We start from the raw sequence: 6,000 nt of genomic DNA on the forward strand, positions 1-6,000 counted from the left end.
TGAAAAAAAATGACAGTGAGCAAACCAACTCTCAGCTCACCATGCTAGGGTTTAAAAGACGATGGCCTAACTGCTCTACATGGATTTTACTGGAGCGTGAGTTTTTTTAAGTGAGGGTTAAATCAGGGATCTGTAAGCCTTTGCTGTGAAGGTCCAGATAGCTGATATCTTATGCTTTTGGGCAGTACAGTGGTCACAACTACTCCATTCTGCAGTTGCAGGACCAAAGCAGACATAGGCAATACGTAAATGAAAGAGCACAGCTGTATTCCAACAAATCTTTGGTAAGGACCCTAAAAAGTGAATTTCACTTCATCTTCACACGACTTTTTTTTTCTTTTTAAACTTTTAGTCAATCAGCCTTTATTAACACACAAGTACCATTTGCTGCAAGAAACACAGGTTTGTTTAGTTTTATTTTAATGTCCTAATCTTAAGGTTAGTTCTGGATCTAACCCAAAGTAATCTACAAAAACTGGTTAAACTTTATTTATAGGTTTATAATTGCTATTTTTTGGCTACTAAGTAGCAGCCTCCCACTCCTCACCTTATTGGGGATCAAACCTAGTGCCTCAAAGTATTCTATCACTGAGCTACATCCTCAGCCCCAGAAGATCTTGAACTTGATACATATCTTCTAAAGTATGTAACAGTATGTTTTAAATTACTAAAAAAAATCATAATCTTCAGGTGTCTTGCAATATTGTTCTTTCAATATTTTTTCAAGAATATATTCTTGAAAATGCAAGAATATGTTCTTCATTTACTGGCCACACATTTGGCTTATGGGCCACAGTTTGCCATCTCCAAAGAGTCTTGAATCATTTCTAGTTCTTATAATATTTTACACAAGACCAGTTCTTTCTAAGTCTTGACTTCTATATTTGTAAAAATGAGGGATAATAGTAGTTGCAGTATACCTCCCCAGATTGTTGGCAGGTTTAAATGTGTTAATGGATGTAAAGTATTCTGAAGAATGTGAAGTGCCATGCTGATGTAAGACACTGACTATTTATTGTTTATCTCAGGAATGCATTTGATTACAAGTAACAGAGAACTGGATTAACAATGCCTTAGATCACAAAGACATCTATAGTTCACTTACCTGGACTTATACCTTTCCAGGACTGGCACACTGGCTTGAAGATGTTAAAGATTGGACATTTTCCCTTTCAGTCTGTTGATGTATACATGTTGGTGAAACTTCTTTTTTGGTGCTCCAAGAGTCAGGCCCTCACATGACAGTGTCTCAAATACAAAGGAAGAAGGGAATGGAGTGAAAAAGAATCTCCTTCCAGGCCTGTCTCCCTTAAATCAAGGAGGAAAGTCCTTCCTGGCAAACCCCCATTCACATCTTTTTTGTCAAAACTGACTCACAGGCCCTTCCTAGACTAGCAAAAGGGAAGAAGACTGATGTGCCTAGCTTGTGGACTGACTATGAGTCAGCTTCTGAAATCCAAACACTCTGCATTTTGCTAGCAAGGAAGATGATGAACAATGACTGGTGGTGTTGCCACATTATTTTTCTTACAAGTTATTTCTTTTACAAGTTATGTGTCTGGCATCAGGTTGGAGGAATAGCTGATGAGCTAATTTCTTAGAACGCCTCAGGTGCTGCATGATCTCTCCTCATAGGCATATACAGATAAGGACCTGTGCAAGCCTGTAATCCCAGCATCTCTGGAGGCTGAGGCAGGAGAATCTCCAGTTCAAAGCCAGTCTCAGCAACTTAGTGAGGCCTGAAGAAACTTAGTGAGATACTGTCTCTAAATAAAATATAAAAAGGGCTAGGGATGTGGCTCAATGGCTAAGCATTCCTGGGTTCAGTCCCTGGTATACCCCCCCCCAAAAAAAAAACCCCCTCAAATCTCAACCAAAACAGATAAGAATCATCACATTAGGTGTAAGGCTCAGGCTATGAACTGAGACTGCATCAGAATAGAATCTACACATTAACCAGCACTAATCTGAGAAGGGAGAAATTTGAAGCTTGTCTACATATGAATTCCAGAATATACTATGGAGAACCAACTTAATTCTCATATCTATATGATAATAAAATGCTCCAGAAATTTTCCTAAGAAATCTCTCCATTTCAAAATCTAGTACTGGAGACACCTCTGTATGTGTGTCTCATTTTCAGAAAGTTCAGATTAAAATCTTAACTCTAAAATACAGATTAACGGTCAAATAGTCTGAAGTTTAAAATGTCGTTTATTTTATAAAATTTACCTTAAAGTCCTCTTAAATAGTAAATGAGTTTGCTATACTTTAAATGATGTTACTGATGAAAATATTTTTCACATTATTCATTGTATATATTGAATGTATGTATGTGTGTGTATACATTGCATTGACCTAGGTAGAGCTTTAACTGATTAATTTCAAAATCAAGTGTAAAATAGTCCTTTAGAATAAAATGTTCACTAATGTGAATTAAATTAAACCTCTCACAGTTTTAGTGTATCATAGCATATAACATTTCCCAAGGAATTAAACATTCTAAACATCAAGACTTACATAAGTTATACATCTTGTTCATGTAGGTCAACTAACTTTACAACACAGTTATTCCTACATGTGTAGAAGGTTGAACCAAAGATCCCTCAAATTAAGACCCTTTTATTCTATGGGTGCCTTTTGAATCTGAAGCTCCCTTCTTTTCTTAAATACTACAAGTCTATGTTAATGTAGAAACATGTTTGTAATCAAATTACAAATTCATAGCTGGCTGTGCATACATTTGCCTAACCATTGATTTATTCATTTTTTTAAAAGTTCATACATGGTTCTTGCAGTCATGGAATTTATAGCCTCCATGAGGTGAACATTAAGTATCTGATCATTCTGATGAATACATGGCTGTATAATATAAATGCTCTGAAGGAAAGAACACTGTTCTATTGCAATACAAAAATGAAGAAAGTTAACCTTGGCTGGGGATTAACAGAAGCTTCTTTGAGGAAGTAATGCTTGAGCTGAGAACCAACATGTGGCTAGGAGTCAATTGGGTGAAAAGGATAAGGTGAGATGGAAAGAATGCTCCTAAAAGAGGCACAGTGTGTGTGTTAATATGTGTGTTCATCCATCCATCCGTCTACCTACCCATTGTTATGTTTGTCCATCCATCTGTCCATTCCTCCATCTGTCCGTCCATCCATCTAGTTTTATAAAATAATACAATAACAAAGGTATTGAGATCATTAATAATGAAACAAACAAGTAGAAATCATCTGTGTTTTCTGTGTCTTTAAGTCCATTTGAGGAGATCAGAGAAGTACATTTGGAAAAAAAATCCTCAGAAAAATGTTAGGTTATTTTAAGTAACAATAGATATGTGAAGCAATTTCAGTACTTGCTTTTGCTCTTATGGGAATGGGATTTGTCCGTGTGACTAACTAGAGGCAGCTCTCCTGGGCATCGACCTTACTCTACTTTTTCCCTCTGTATGGAAGGTTCTGAGTGCAGAGGATGATACTCAGGTGCCAGTAGCATAACAATGCTTCCATGGGAACTGTAATTTGCCGTTACAAATTGCAGAAAAGTCTTGCATTAAGAGAGGAATTTAATTCTACAATGAATTACTATTTCCTAGTGCTCTTCAGATTACCCCAAAATCAAACTTCGATATTTTTAAAGATGGGAATTAAATTGGTATCCATTCTGCATAGAAAGGTTTTGCCATCTCATTGTGACTTCCAAGAACATGGTTGCTCACACTGAAGTCAGGGGTTGCACATTATCCATTCACACCTGTTATCAGGTTAATGGAAAATGTTCTACAGAGTTCACAGAATCCTGGCATTCAATTTCTACCTGGAAATGAAATTAAAGATCAATCAAGTTTAACTCTTATTTTACACAAGAGGAAATTGAAGGCCTGATAAGTTAAGTGACTTGTTTAAGTTACTCAGAAATTTATGCCACTGACTTTTGTGATGGATGTACAGTGAAGTAAGATCTAGGATCTTTCAGCTCCTGGGTCAATATGAGGGGCATTGGAATCTGGTTTTCTACACTCAAATTCCTGCTACTTACTAGTCTTGTGACCTTTGAAAAATTGATGCAGTTTAATCCTGTGTAAAAGGGGATAATAATTGTGGCCATCTCGCTACATTGTCATGAAGAAAGTCAGGTCTGCTGTCCATGTTCAGTAAGTGCTTTACCATGTGTCCTGCTTTGGCCAATAGGAAGAGGACATAAGTGATCCTGAGTCAGTTCTGCATGAGATTTCAGCGGACAAGGCAGGTTTCCTCTGTCCTCTTGTGCTCTGAGCTCCACCTTGAGCAAACTATGTTCTGGGAAGTCACTCATTCTAGGGCCCAGGGCAATTGAGATAGCCACGCGGAACAAATCCAAACAGTTATGACTAATGTCACTATGAACATTCTTATACAAGTCTTTTGTGGAAATGTACATTAATTTGTTTTAAATATACCCATAGGAGTGGAGTTACATTAAAAGAGACCAGTTTTCCAAAGTGGTTCACCAGGCTCCATTCAGTTTCATTTGCTCTATATTTCTACCTGCACTGGATATTGTCAGTCTTTTCAATTGTATCCATTCCGATGGGTGAATGATGGTCTCATCATGAGTGGCCTACTGAGCTGAAAAAGTTTATTGTTTGAAGATTTCTCACCTTTTTTTTTTTTTTTCAGTTCAGAAGATTGAACCTGGGGCCTTGAGCTGGGTATTGTTTGAAGATTTCTAACACTATTCTAGGTTCTCTGATTTACCCTCAAGAATGGCAGTACAAGAAAGAAGTTGGACTAAGTCAGACCCAGACTTGTCACTCAGCCTTGCTGGTTTGCACTGCCCACTGGGAACTGACCAGACAAAGCATCCCATACCCCAGAAACACCCAGGCGGTGACCTGAGCAGTTGAGGAAGCTCCTGGATGGCCATGTTGCTTAGATACCAAACCTCCATTCTCCTCAGTGACAAATATATCTGAGCGTTTGATGTAGAATATTAGGTCTTTTCTACGCTTCACATGTTAATGGTTAGGAAATAAGGTGTCCTCCAAAAACTTCTGTTAACAAAGGAATATTCAGAGGTAAAATGATTGGATTCTAAGAGTGTAATCTGATTGGTCCATCCTACTTTGAATGGAGTAACTGGGTGGTAACTGTAGGCAGGAGAGATGTCGCTGGAGGATGTGGGTCACTGGGCATATTCTGGAAAGGTTCATCTCCCCACACTACTTCCTGGCTTCCAGGCTGCCATGAATAGCAGAGCAGTGCTTCTCTGCCAAGACCTTCCGCCATGATATTCGGCCTCACATGGGCCACAACAATTGAGTTGGCCATCTCTGGACTTTGACTTTTGAAATTGTGAGTCCCCAATAAATTTTCCTTCTTCTAAGTTGTTCTTGTTGGGTATTTTGGTCACAGCATTGCAAAAGCTGACTAAAGCACCATGTATTTAATGCATGACAGAAGTTCTTTTTGATGGGTGAAAGTCACATTGTTCTTTTGTAGTTCATGTCAAAGGCTCCTCAGGACGGGAGCCCAAGAATGCCATGCTCTTTGCAACCGTGAGCTTTCAAAATCTTCCTTTCTCTCTTTTCTTCCCTTTCTACCTTTACTTTTTCACCTGCTTCCTTCTTCCTCTTCTTTTTTTCTCTTACCTTCTGTCTTTCACTCTTGTTTCTCTCCTCTCATCTACTGAACAGAAGTTGAACAAAATATGGCAACAGAGATTTTAACTTGTCAGAAATCATCACAAACCCCTGAAACATCACATGTATGCCTCAAATTTCTTCTGAATTTAATATGGACCTGATTAATATCATATAGAATATTCATGTCTGTATCATTAAAAGTTCTACTTTGTGCTTCATGTTGCCCTGCCCATGTTTTTAGATAATTAGGAATCATAAAGTTATTCCTAATGGCAACATAGTAGTCTGTGATAATAACATGGTAGCCTACTATTATAATTTGGATGTGAGCTATCCCCCAAAAGCTCACATGTGAGATAATGCAAGAAGGTTCAGAG

General features: G+C 38.0%; 1 long non-coding RNA gene across 1 annotated transcript in view; it reads left to right on the forward strand.

The window, feature by feature from the left end:
* The window catches only part of LOC308643774, a 22,301-nt gene extending 16,605 nt beyond the window's left edge, over nt 1-5,696 (forward strand). Inside the window, exon 3 of the long non-coding RNA XR_014020825.1 lies at nt 4,659-5,696. This is a non-coding gene — a long non-coding RNA (uncharacterized lncRNA). The remainder of the gene's footprint in view (nt 1-4,658) is intronic.
* Nucleotides 5,697-6,000: the final 304 nt, after the last annotated feature.

Source organism: Spermophilus citellus, assembly GCF_964194105.1.
Source record: "Spermophilus citellus genome assembly, chromosome: 1".
NCBI classification, from domain to species: Eukaryota; Metazoa; Chordata; class Mammalia; order Rodentia; family Sciuridae; genus Spermophilus; species Spermophilus citellus.